This window comes from Trichechus manatus, unplaced genomic scaffold (genome assembly GCF_000243295.1).
Source record: "Trichechus manatus latirostris isolate Lorelei unplaced genomic scaffold, TriManLat1.0 scaffold00016, whole genome shotgun sequence".
In the NCBI taxonomy this organism is placed as follows: domain Eukaryota; kingdom Metazoa; phylum Chordata; class Mammalia; order Sirenia; family Trichechidae; genus Trichechus; species Trichechus manatus.
This window is the reverse complement of record NW_004443952.1, coordinates 24156987-24171358: the sequence shown is the minus strand read 5'-3', so window position 1 is coordinate 24171358 and position 14372 is coordinate 24156987. Positions and strand designations below refer to the sequence as shown.

At 40.5% G+C, this 14372-nt stretch overlaps 1 pseudogene; it reads left to right on the top strand.

The window, feature by feature from the left end:
* The first annotated feature begins 3215 nt into the window (after nucleotides 1-3215).
* Nucleotides 3216-3656, top strand: LOC101343236 (60S ribosomal protein L26 pseudogene; annotated as a pseudogene).
* The last annotated feature ends 10716 nt before the right edge of the window (nucleotides 3657-14372 follow it).

The following is a 14372-nucleotide window of genomic DNA, read 5'->3' as shown; positions in this document are numbered from 1 at the left end:
TAGGTGATACAGTGGCAAATGGCTAGCCTGTTAAAGGACAACATTATTCTCATAACAATCCTCTTAGAAAGATCTGGTGCTTTTGTGCCTGGATGGAGGCAGGAAGGTAGTGAATGGAAATATGGAGTAGTTATGTGTTGGGGTGAGGAATTGGTTCTGGATAGTCTAGGTGAGCAAACTGTCCCTGTCTCAGAAATGTTCATCCTGATGATCTCTGTCTTCACCCTGCATAATTTCTTTGTTTGTAATGGATGAAATCTATTAAAAGAGGTTAGACTCCTTTCTTTGTTTTTTTTTCTTTTAGTACCTTTTTTTTTTTTTTTGACATGTAGATGGTGGTGTTGTCTAATTACAATGGTTTGAGTGAGGCATATTTAGAGAACATGGAAGTCAACCTTGGAGTAAGCTGTTTCATATTCATATCTCGGTCCTCTCATTGTTTTCCTCATTGGGATGACGAGGGGTTTGGGTCTAATCTTTAGAGTCTCTTGCAGCTCTAAAATGCTGTAATTCTGTGTTCATCTTTTCTGTTCTTTCTCAATGACTTTGAACTAAAGCTAAAAGGAAAGAATTCACTGTGATTTTCTGTGAAAGGCAAAATTAAAAGTATGCACGCATAATTTAATATTCATATTTATATTATTTAGTCTGATCACAGAGGAAATGGTATCTGTTAGAGTAGTCTATCTTGTTTTCCATTTTGACCCCAGGAGGGATTTAGGAGCCATTTCCTTTGCCTCGACTTCCCAATCAGTATTGCACACAAGCATTCAGTGTGTACAGTCTACCCATAAGAGAATTAAGTGTTGTAATTCCTATTACCGGGAGGAATTTGTATTTGCAAGGTCAGAGATGGACAGATGACTCATGGTTGGGAGTAAATCCAGTTAAATCACAGGACCCCTGTGGCTCCTAATTCACTGGGAGCTGTAGACTTCAGGTATTGAGCAGTTAACCCTTTCATTTGACAGATGAGGAAACTGAAGCCCAGAGGGAAGCTAGTTAGAGGCAGAGGTAGCTGGGTCTCGGATAGGTCTCTGGGCTCCCCATCCAGCACCTTTTCTGATCATATGTTGCTGCTTTCAGTACTTTAACCATGAATATCCTCATTGGCAATCATCCTCTCAGAGGTAAGAATTGGAAAAATGGAGTGTTGTTCAATCCTGGTTTGGGAGGGACGGGATAAGGGATAGCTGCTGCTTATCAACAGGCTGAGGGGCAGCTCTTCTTTCCATGTTTCCACACCCATCACCAGTTGTCAGTCTGAACTGTGTTATTACCCAGCTCCACATCTCTGCTTCCTCATTCCTTTAGGAGATGAACAGGGTCTGTAATTCCCAACATAAACTCAGCTTTGGAGTCTACTGAGGAGCCCTGGTAGGCTAGTGGTTAAGCATTCAGCTGCTAACTGAAAGGTCAGTGGTTCGAACCACCAGCCACTCCTTGGGAGAAAGATGTGGCAGTCTGCTTTCATAAAGATTACAGCGTTGCATATTCTATGGGGCAGTTCTACTCTGTCCTATAGGGTCGCTATGAGTCAGAATCGACTTGATGGCAACAGGTTGGAGTCCACTCAGGACCCAAGATTAATGAAACAAAGATCAGGACAAAGGAAAGACACTTGAACTCTCAGGAAGGGTTGCTCTGTGATAGGGGTTAGCCAGAGTCCACACCCAGCAGATGGGATAACTTAGTACCGGAAACTACTGTCTCACAAGAGGCAGCTTCAGGAAGAGAGATGTTTTGAACCTAAAAGATGGAGTAGACTTTTGATAATCCTCACCTCACTGGTATTTGCTTTCTGCAATACCTTGTTCCCTGTTCTTATTTTTAGGACTTTGTTGTCTAGATGATTCACAAGTGTATGATCTCTCTCCAACTGGACTAAGGAACATGTCCTCACTCATTCTTAATGCTCCTAACACTGAACACAGGTATTTATATATGGTAGATGCTCAGGAAATACCCTTTGAGTGAATGAATGAACTTAGTATCTGCTAACCTTCAAAATTCATAATCAGTAGCTTTGTGTATTAGGTTGAAAGGAAATTGTCCCCAAAATATATGTACTCAAAGTTCTGCATTCTTTTTTTATATAGTTACTTATTCTGTCACTGTCTTAATGCAACTTGTTTTTGTTTGGTTAAACAAAATTATTTAGATAATTTTAATGCATCATAGGTAAAGTTAAAGAATGAACTTTGAAATTTATTTGCCTTCACTTATTTATAGCAGTATAGTAATATAAAACCCATATTATTGTTATACGTTTAATAACTTGCTTTTTCACAAAAAGTACATGATTATTATTATAAAATTTAGAAAATACAGAATTAAAAGAGAAAAAAGAAAATAACAATCCCCCGTAATCTCACAACCACTATTGACACATTGATGATAATCCTTTCAGCCTTTCTTCTATTCGTATACATGTGTAGGTGTCTGTCTCTGTCTCTCTCTCTATGTGTATATATACACTCTCACACATTTATATATGTATTTTTTTTTTAAATTGAGTATATAGTATATGCTATTTTAACTTGTAGTTTTCATTTAAGTTATATTTACTATCTCCCTATATCTTTAAATATTCTTCTAAACATCATTAGTAATGGCTGCACTGGCATTCCATTATATGGATGTACCATAATTTATTTAACTAAAACTTTATGCTTGGGTATTTAGGTTGCTTCCATGTTTCCCCTATAAATAATATTTCAGGGAACATCCTTATAACACTATTTTTGTGCACACTTTATATTTTTGTCTGATTATTATTATTATTATTTTAAATTCAGAGATATCACTTTTTCCCATTGACCCTCTTTTTTTCTGAGGAAAAAGGCACATTTTGGTCAAGAGAGTAGGTGTTAGATTTCGAGGCCTTTTGGAACTACGAACAAGGGGATAAGGATTTTGTTTTATAAGAGGTTTGCTTCATTGTGCTAGAAGTTCTTATTATTTTGCAGCAGAAAAAGAAAAACATACTCAAGGGCTTAGTTTGCATTGATATTATTAGCTAGAGCACAGATTAGTTTCCAGCTATCTCCATGGGGAGGTTGGAAGGTTGGTTTTGTGCCCCCTCCCATACACGAAAACACGTGTATATGTTATGTAAATGTGCTCGCACAAATGGGTTAAGTTTATTTCCTCTCAATAAAAACGCAGTGCCGCTTTTCCCTTTTGCGGCCATCACTAAAGCAGCAGTAGCCAAAATGTAGTTCAATCCCTTTGTGACTTCTCATGAGAGCAAAAACCATAAAAGGCATTTCAATGCACCTTCCCAAATTCACAGGAAGATTATGTGTTCCCCTCTTTCCAAGGAACTGGGACAGAAATACAATGTTTGGCCCATGCCCATCTGAAAGGATGATGAAGTTCAGGTTATGTGAGGACACTACAAAGGTCAGCAAATTGGCAAAGTAGTTCAAGTGTACAGGAAGAAATATGTCATCTACATTGAACAGGTTCAGCGAGATAAACCTAATGGCACAACTGTGTATGATGTGGGCATTCACCCCAGCAAGGTGGTTATCACTAGGCTAAAACTGGATAAAGACTGCAAAAAGATCCTTAAATGTAAAGCCAAATCTCACCAAGTAGGAAAGGAAGAGGGCAAATATAAGGAAGAAACCATTGAGAAGATGCAGGAGTAAAATAATCTTACATACAACTTCCATTAAAAATGGCAAAAAATGGAAAAAAAAAGCAGTGCCTGGGGTATACTAAGTGATCAATCAATATTTATCAAAGGAAGGAAGGAAAGGAGGGAGGGATAGAGGAAGGAAAGAAGGATCATTTACTTATTTATTTATTATTTTTAAAATATTGTGTTTTTGGTGAAAGTTTACACAGGAGATTAGGTTCTCATTTAATAATGTCTCTACATACTGTTCAGTGACATTGGTTACATTCTTCACAGTATATCAGAATTCTCATTATTTCCATTTTGGTTGTTCTGTTTCCATTAATCTAGTTTCCCTGTCTCCCCTTGTCTTCTCATCTTTGATCTAGGGTAAATGTTTACCATTTGGTTTCATCTAGACGATTATTTTGAGGTACACAGTACTCACGGGTGATATTATTTATCTTATGGGCCAGTTTGTAATTTGGCTGAAAGGTGACCTTTGGGAGTAGTTTGAGTTCCAAGTTTAAAGAGTATCGCAGGGTGATAGTCTCGAGGGTTCATCTAGTCTCTACTGGTCCAGAAAATCTGGCCGTTTTTTAGGAATTTGAGTTTATTTCTACATTTTCCCTGCTCTCTATCTGGGATTATCTATTGAGTTCCTGGTTGGAATGGTCAATAGTAATAGCCAGGCACCATCTAGTTCTTCTGGTCTCAAGGTAGGTGATGTCATTGTTTGTGTAGACTGTTGGTTCTGTAGACTAGTTTCTTCTTTGAGTCTTTGGTTTCCTTTTTTCTCTTTACCTCTGCATGAGTAGAGACCAATAGTTATATCATAGATGGCCACTCACAAATTTTTAACACCCAGACACTACTTCACCAAACTAAGATGTAGAGCATTGTCTTTATGGACTTTATTATGCCAGTTGACTGAGTTGCCCCTCAAGACTATGGTCCTAAGCCCTCAAACCCAGAAGACCAATCCCATGAGGTGTTTGGTTTTGTCTAGGAAATATCTCTAACTGTGCCCCCATGTGCTTTATTTTATACTTGAAAATATATGCAGCACACATAAATATATATATACATATTTATGCAAACTTTTATATCTATGTAACCAAACATATATTTTAGTTGTTATTACTGTTGTTGCAAAATTATATATTCACCAATGAGTTTTTTAAAATAAATTTCCACATAAATTGTTCTGATGTTAGTTACATTTATCACAGTCAGTCAGCATTCTCTTTAATTGTGTCTATACCCTTCTATTTGTGCTCAAACACTTGTCTTTACTATGATTGTGCTGTGCTCACTACTTCCACACTTGGGGCCACATTTCTCGTCATCAAAAGTAAAAAGTCTCTAAGTTCTAAAGCGTATTTACCCCTCGCCTCTCTTCTCACTGGTAACCACCAATGTACATTGGTCTGTCTAAATTTATCTGTTCTTGTCTTCTTACAAAAGAGGGATCGTACAATATTTGACTAATTTCACTTAGCATTATGCCCTCCAGGTCCATCCATGTTATATGTTTCACAGACTTGTCGTTGTTCTTTATGGTTGCGTGGTATTCCATTGAGTGTAAGTACCACAGTTTGCTTATGCATTCATCCGTTGGTGGGCACTTCAGTTGTTTCCATTGTTTTGCTATTGTGAATAAAGCTGCAGTGGACATAGGAGTGCATGTATCTGGTCGTGTCAGTAGTTTTAGATCTCTAAGGTATATTCTTAGGAGTGGGATTGCTGGATCATAAAGCAGCTCTATTTCTAGTTTTTTGAGGACGTGCCAGGCCATTTTCCATAGTGGTTGTACCATTTTACAGTCCCACCAACAATGAATAAGGGTTTCAGTCTCCCTGTATCCTCGCCAATATTTGTTGTTTTGTTTTTTTTAACCCTTTCATTACTACATTTTTTTCTCCTTAATTTTTTTTTCTTGGATGGCATGTGTTTTCAGTATTGGAATGCATGCTTACTAATTGAGTGTGTTTAAATTTTTGGTCGGTAATATGGATTTTGAGAAATATGATCTGGCAATACAATCTGCCAATGAGGTGAGTGGCACTCTGGTGACATGGATCTGTGGTATGACCGGATGCCACTGAGAACTAGGTAGATAATCTGTTGCTGGTGTCTTTCTATTAGGTTACATGGGAAACCTCTGGTTTTCCAAATATGACACAGGAAAACCAAAACAAACCTATCAGGGCTCCCTAACTATCACACAGGAAAGCCATAATTATGCTTACAAGCCTTATCTCAAAGAAATAAAGGAGAAAAAAGCAAAAGTTTACAAAACTAACACATCCAGGAACATTACCTAACAATGCTCAACCTACACAACAATGAGGCTCCAACTCTGATCTGCTGAGCTTCACGCATTTCAAAGGGGACCCACCTTGATGCTAAATGCATTAGAATTGGAATAACACCTTACTTCTGAAGTCCAGAGGCATAAAAAGTGGCTGGCATACCGTTTATGCCAATAGTAATGAAAGTAGTAGGAGTGAGACTATATCTCATTGAAGTTTTGATTTGAATCTCTCTAATGGCTAATGATTGTGAGCATCTTTTTGTATGTTTGTTGGCTGCTTGGATGTCTTCTTTGGTGAACGTTCTGTTCATGTCCTTGGCCATTTTATAATTGGGTTGTCTTTTTGTTGTTGAGTTGTTGAAGTTTTCTATAAATTTTGGAGATCAGACCTTTAGTTGACATGTCTTATCTGAAGATTTTTTCCAAGTCTGTAGGTTCTCTTTTGAAGAAGGATCATTTATTGATTCAGTGATCAGAGATCCACCTTCTGCAACATTGGGCTTGCTCTCACCTCCATGTCAGGAGCTCTTTGAGAAGGCACTAAGTGAACTCCTTACTTCTAACCTCTGCAGGAAACAAAGGTGAGATACCAGTGTCTGTTGTGCACATACTGCCCCTGACCTTTGTAATATTTTCAGGATGACAGACCTGCCTAATCAAAGCCAATGAGTAGATACCCACGAGCATATTTATTATCTCATCTTAGAAAAAACACAGAGCTTCCATAGATAGCAATACATTTTGTTCTTTTATATCAAACTTGTATTGTACAAATTGTCAATGATGGAGCATGCCAATCTTGCCATTACATAATACTTAGAATTCTTTTGGGGGAGAATAAAGGCCAGGCCTTAATATGTGAAACCTTATCCTAACCATTTTCTCCAGAGGGTCTTTTGAACGGTCATCCCAACCTTTTTTGATGCTCGGTCCCTACCTCCAGCATCCCTGCTTCTGCTTGAACATCTACAGTGACAAGAAGTTCACCACTTCCGTGGGCAGTTCTGTCCACTTTTGGATGGGCAGCTCTTCTTGTTAAAGCCAAAACCTGCCTCCCCATACCGGGTACCCACTGGTCTCAGCTGTGTCCTCTGAAGTGTCAAAAGCAAGTCTGTCATTCTTCCTCATGGATGTTTAAAGACAGCTCTTGGGTCTCCTTAATGCTTCTTTTCTTCATGCTAATAATAAGTTTAGCAAAATTCTCTTAAAATTTTCCAGTTTTCCCTTTTCCACAGCTTAACTTTTTAGTTAGCAGTGATGGCTTTGCTAGTTAGCCGAGCTCTCTGGCCCTACACTTCCACACACACATACATACACAAGACACGTACACACATTCAAAAAACCCATTTCCATCGAGTTGATTCTGACTCATAGTGACCCTTTAGGATAGAGTAGAACTGGCCCATAGGGTTTCCAAGGCTGTACATCTTTACAGAAGCAGACTGCCACAACTTTCTCCCATGGAGCAGCTGGTGGGTTTGAACCCCCAACCTTTCAGTTAGCAGCTGAGTGTTTAACCACTGCGCCACCAGGGCTCCTTGCTTACACTCATACACATCCCAGTAGGGGAAGTGTATTGGGTCTCTGGCAAGGATCTGTGGGACTCAAAGCCAGAGACACTTTTCTCCTTACTCTGAGATTGTCCCTGAACAAGAAGTGTGTGCCTGGGTTATCCATATCTTTCCTCAGGTCTCTCATAGTGGAGTTCCCTGGTCACCCATTTTATTTATTGGCTTGTGCACTGTGAAATGAAAGCAAGCCCTAGGAATTATTTAGGAAGGGGAGTGTGATTGCAGTAGAAAAAATATGGGTTTTGGAGGGAAGGTTGGATTTAAATTCTAGATCCATCATGAAGTTGCTTTGAGACCCTTGTGCCAGATGCCTAACCTTTCTAGGCTTCTCTCTTTTTATCTGTAACAGAGGGGCACAGTAACCATTTCTAAGTATTGCAGTAAGGGCTAAATAAGATAATGTACCTAAAGTACCAGGCTCATAGTGGGCATTCTAAAAACAGTAGCTACTACTAATAATAAGAAATAATCTTTCCTTGGAAAAACTAAATGGAACAATTTTTTTTTTTTTTTTAACTACAACAGTATCTACTATTATTTGTCAGACCCATTTGAGTCATCTCTGGCCTCTGGTTCACAGTAAATCTTTTTAAAAGAACAATCTTCTCCCACAATCCTCATGTCCTCACCTACTCGTTCTACAGCTCAAGACTTCTGGCTTCACCCATCCTCTCAAACTGCCTAAATTGAGGGAAGTCCTTATTGACAAATCCAAAGGACCAGTGTGGGCCTTGACCCTCCTGCGGCATTTGGCACTATTGGCCACATACCCCTTTTAGGAAAGCTCTCATCTCTTAGATTTAGGGGTACTGCATTCTTCTGGTTTTCCTTCTACCTCTTTGGATGCTCCACAGCCTCCTTCTACACCTTTAATTTGGCTCGTCTCTTAAATGGAAGCATTCTTTAAGGTTCTGTCCTGGACCCTTTATTCTTCTCCACTCATGGACAATCTAATCTGGCTTCAATAGGCATCCTTAGGCTAATGATCCAAAATATGTGTCTCCAGCTCATATTTGGGGCCCTAGTGGTAGAGTAGTTAGGAGTTCAGCTGCTGTCTTAGTCATCTAGTGCCACTATAACAGAAATACCACAAGTGGATGGCTTCAACAAACAGAAGTTTATTCTCTCACAGTCTAGGAGGCTAGAAGTCCAAATTAAGGGCATTAGCTCCAGGGGAAGGCCTTCTCTGTTGGCTCTGGAGGAAGGTCCTTGTCATAAATCTTCCTGTGGACTAGGAGCTTCTCCACGCAGGAAACCCAGGTCTAAAGGACATGCTCTGCTCCCAGTGCTGCTTTCTTGGTGGTATGAGGTCCCCACTCTCTGCTCGCTTCCCTTTCCTTTTGTCTCTTGTAAGATAAAAGGTGATGCAGGCCACATCCCAGAGAAACTCCCTTTACATTCCTCATTAACCACAGGTAGAGATTAGGATTTACAACACATAGGAAAATTACATCAATCACAAAATGGAGGACAACCACACAATACTGGGAATCATGGCCTAACCAAGTTGACACCTATTTTGGGGGGACACAATTTAATCCATGACAGCTGCTAACCAAAAGGTTGACAGTTCAAATCCACCTGCTGCTCCTTGGAAACCCTATGAGGCAGTTCTACACTGTCCTGTAGGGTTGCTATGAGTTGGAATTGACTCGACGGCAACGGGTTTGGGGTTTTTTTGTTTTTTCTTTTTTAGCTCATATTTACCACCAGAACAACAGTCCTATATATCCAAAAAACCTCTTGACTAATTAACCACCAAGTTCTGTCAATTCTGCCTCCATAATATCTCTAAAAGTCATCATATTCTTTCTGTCCCCTCTGCCACGACTAAAGTTTAGGCCATATACCAACTGGTCTTTCTTCTTAGTGTATGTTCCACTCTGCAGTCTGAGTGATCTTTCCAAATTATAATTTTTATAACATCAATCTTTTGTTTAAAATACTTTAATTATTTTTCATTGTCCTCAGGAAAAAGTACCAACTCTTTGGCCTCATTTAGAAGGTCTTTTATTGATCTAACCCACATCTTCCTTACTAACCTCATCACTTCCCACTCTTCTCCCTCAACCTAGTACCTCTTCTTCACCCTTCCTCTGTCCTTCTCCTCCTGTCCTTCCCAATGTCCCACCTCCATCCCTACATATTGAAATACTGGCAGTTCCCTGAACTCACCGAACTCTTAGCTCTGGGTCCTTGCACATGCTTTTCTGACTAAAATTCCTTTCTCTACCTTGCCATCTAGCTGACTCCTAATACCATTCAGCAATCAGCTTATGCCACCTCCTTGAAAAAGTCTTCACTATTTAGTTAATAGCTCTCAGGTGGCACCATTGGCTTATTTGTTCTCGGCTACTAATCAAAAGTTTTGACAGTTTGAATCCACCCAACAGCGCCACAGAAGAGAGGCCTGGTAATCTGCTGTTATAAGATTACAGCCAAGAAAAACTTATGGAGTGCATTTCTACTCTGAAGCACACGGGGTCACCATGAGTCAGAACCAACTTGCAGGCAATGGATTTGGGTTTATTTAGTTAACAGTAATGTGCCAACGTGATTCCTTAGTTGTAAAAAATGCAACACAGTAATATGAGCTGTTAACAATAGGGGAAACTCAGCAGTATATGGGAACTCTCTGTACTATCTATGCAACTTTTTTGTAAATCTTAAACTATTCTAAAATTAAAAAGATAATATATTTTTTAAATCTCCACTCACCCTCCTGTGCTAGTTTAGTTGCTGCTTCTGTGTATCTACAAGACCCGTGCCCACTCCTGTCAAAGCACTTAGCACATATCTTGCCATTGTCTATATGTCTCTCTCTTCCACTAAAAAGGGGTTGGAATCATGTCTTACTCTTTTTTGTATTCCTGATGCTAGCATAAGTAACCCTGGTTGCACAGTGGTTAAAGCAATGGACTGCTAACCAAGAGGTCAGCGGTTCGAAACCACCAGCAGCTCCACTGGAGAAAGATATGGCAGTCTGCTTCCATAGAAATTTACAGCCTTGGAAACCCTGTGGGGTCACTATGAGTTGGAATCAGCTTGATGGCAGTGGGTTTTTGGGGGGATGCTAGCATAAAACAATAAGTAACACCTGTTGCTGTCAAGTCATAGCGACCCTATAGGACAGAGTAGAGAGAACCACCCCATAGGATTTCCAAGGCTGTAATCTTTACAGAAACAGACTGCCACATCTTTCTCCCATGGAGCAGCTGGTGGATTTGAACTGCCAACCTTTCAGTTCACAGTCAAATGCTTAACCACTGCACCACCAGGGTTCCTTAATGCTAGCATTCCCAAAAAAAGCCCAAACTCATTGCCATTGAGTCAGTTCCAACTCACAGCGACCCTATAGGACAGAGTAGAACTGCCCCATAGGGTTTCCAAGGAGTGGCTGGTGGATTTGAACTGCTGACCTTTTGCTTAGCAGCCGAGCTCTTTACAACTGCACCACCAGAGCTCCAAAGTAAATATTTGTTGTTAAATGAATTGATTTTTAAGGGGCAGTATCAAAGCTTTTGTTATAGGGTAACCTGAAATTATAGGCCTGGAAAAAAAGAATTTAAAAGTCTCAGATGTTATACATGTCTTGTAGGCTCTGCTTGCTTCTCAGCATGATGGACTTGGCAGACACGCAATGATGAATATACTTGAACATTGCATACTCCCCTACACACTGTTTATATTTCCAGGGGAGCCACATGACACTTGTTCTTCTGTAGGTAAAGCTCTGAGCCAGCTGAGCTGGGCCAGTTAACTCCAGGTGAGCCTTGCTGGCAGCTGGCACATCTTAGGAGGGTGTGGACTGTGTGTCAACTATGCAAAAGCCAGCTAGGGCAGAGAGCAAAAGAACTGGTTGTAAGAAGAATGACACCATAGGGAGATGAATCTCCAGTTCAGCAATTCTGATCCCAGCTGTTTCATTAATGAGCTATATGACCTCGGCCAGGTGTCTTCCTCTTTGTAGGCTTCAGTGTCCATATTTGTAAAATGAGGGCTTGGACTGGCTGGTCTCTAAAGTCCCTTCCAGGATTGATGCTCTGTGATTCTGTGATAAGCTGGAAGACTGTGAACATCGGTGGAAGGAAACAGGTAAATGTGTATTAAGATCATGTGGCAACTGAACTATCAGTTTCAGGTCAACCGCAGTTTTTGGACAGAGATTTGTATAAGTCACTCTGGAAGCAGAGGCCTCTGGGGCACAGTAACTCACTGTTGTGTCTTAGGATTTAACTTTTGTCTGTCAGAAGGAAGTATTTCCAAGGGTTGGAGTGGAGGGAGGGAAGTGGCAGAGCAGTGGTACTTGTTACTAAATAATAATAACACTACCACATTTGGGGAAAGTTTTAATGTTTATTGGCCAATAGTTTTGATTATTTGCTTTGCACTGAAACTGCCCAAAATTTAAGAGTTGGTGATGATGTGCAAGTACCACCTGGAACTTAGCCAGGGCAGACATGACCAAAATGCAGTGTTTTTGATGGAACTGTTAAATTGATGAATTGAGATTGTTTGGAGTTTGTATATGAGGTTGTGAACTATCAAGTCATGGAAATTCAGAATTGCCTTAACCAAAGTGAAAAAAAAAAAAATCCAGAGTTTATTTTGAAGTTTATTTGTCTTAATTAGTTGGTAAAAAAAAAAACCCATTGCCATCGAGTCAATTCCAATTCATGGTGACCCTACAGGATAGAGTAGAACTGCCCCATAGGATTTCCAAAGAGTGGCTGTTGGATTCAAACTGCCAACCTTTTGGTTAGCAGCTGAGCTCTTAACCACTGCCATCACTAGGGCTCCAATTAGTTGGTAGTCGTTTTAGTAATTGTATTAAATATTCCTTGGGAAATGGAAAGAAAAGTGTACATTTGTCTAGTTGAATAAATACACCATAAGCCAATAATTACTGGTTAAAAGAATCTAGCCTCTGGTAGAGAACTTAGCAGCAGAAAAGAAAATAACATGATTTTTAAAAATCCTGTGAGGATTCTTTTTGTTCACTGTACCTTGTTATCAGAATTTCTGAGAGGTGGGTAGAAACTCCCACCTTTGTCCCTAAAAGAACTAAAAATATGTGGGTACAAGGCATGCTCAGGAACACAGGCTCCTGGCTCAGGGTGACTCCTTGCAAATCTGGTGCTTCCTCTGTGTTGACCAAGAGTTTCCTTTCCTTCTTAGAAAAATACTTATGCAATGATTCACTTTGGTTCAGAGAAGGTAGCCAATCTCTTAACCTCTTAAAGGTTTTGGATTTGAATACTAGTGGACAAGGCACCAGCCGAATGTTCCACCAATGAATGGAACCAGGTATGTCCAGGAGCCCAGCAGACAGCCTGTGCTTAAACCTGGTGCCTGGAGTCTGCGAGAGACTCTGTTTGACTCAGCACAGTACTTGGGAGAAAAGAAATGCTAGCTAGTCCCTGGGACCTGGCAGCAAAAGCTCTGTCCAGTCAACTTACAAGGCTTAATGAGCAGGATTCTCCCTCACTGCACTGAAAGCGGGGAGGAAAACCTGGCTGTCAGGAACCCAGAGCCGAGGGAGATGAGGAAGCAGCCCGACCACTCCATAGCACTTACGGAGAACCCACTCTACACCAGCCCCTGTGCTGGGCACTGGGCAGTGGCCTCTTTGAACAGAGTTGGATCATGCACATTCCATGCCCTTCCTGAGTCCCCATACTAGTAGTGAGAAAGGCTGTCTGTCTGATAACCAGTACCAGTTGACGTAGAGTCAACTCCAAATCATGGAAACCCCCTATGTGTCAGAGTAGAACTATGCTCTATAAGAATTTCAGTGGCTGGTTTTCCAGAAATAAATCATCAGGCCTTTCCTCTGAGGTACCTCCGGGTGGACTCAAACCTCCAACCTTTTGGTTAGCAGCTGAACACATTAACTATTTGCACCATCCAGGGACTCCTGCCTATCTGATACCAAAAAACCAAACCAAACCCATTGCCATCAAGTTGATTCCAACTCATAGCGATCCTGTGGGACAGAATAGAACTGCCCCATAGGGTTTCTAAGGAGCACCTGGTGGATTCGAACTACCGACCTTTTGTTTAGCAGCTGTAGCTCTTAACTACTACTATTACGCCACCAGGGTTTCCGCCTATTGGATAGGACCCTAGAAATTACCTTAGCACCTCTGCCCTGGTTTATAGAGGCAGACAAGACTAATTCTAAGTCCTATTGTTACTCTGTGTGGAATTTTAAATATTTTGCCCACTGCCCACTAGCTGAACTCAGGCGAGGTGAGGTATAGCCTTCAGACCCCTGGATGAACTTTCTGGGGCAAGGATATAGGGGGTAAAGTGGAGGTAAGGTTGGGTAGACAGGACCCTCAAAAGGATTCTGCAGTTAAAACGGCTAGAAAAATTGTTGGGTAGGAGAAAGGGGAAGGAAACAAAAATATCTGTTCTTATATTAATAAAACACTAGGACCTATTTATTCTGGCACAGAGAAGAGGGCATTTATTCTCTACGTTAGCTATGGGACCAACTTTTGAGTCAGGTCTCTTGTGTGTTGAAGAAATGTTGGTAGTTTAAGGGACTCATTTAGCGATGAGCTTGGTTTGTCTGGAAGGTCCCAGTTTATGCCTGTTGTACTGGTGGCATTATTTATAGCACCTGTTTCACTCTCAGAACCAGCCTGGTTTGAATGATAAATTTTACGGTCACCCTACCCATGGGCAAAAAAACACCTGTATTTTCCTGGTGGAAGTGAGTTCTAAATTTTAAGACCAAAGAGATGTTGGGGTATAAGCATCTCTTGCTAGATAACTTTTTCCTCTGTCATCACTGACCCTGAATAAGAAACAAAACTCCTTCCTTTTCCCCCTTAGCTTGGTGGGAAAAATA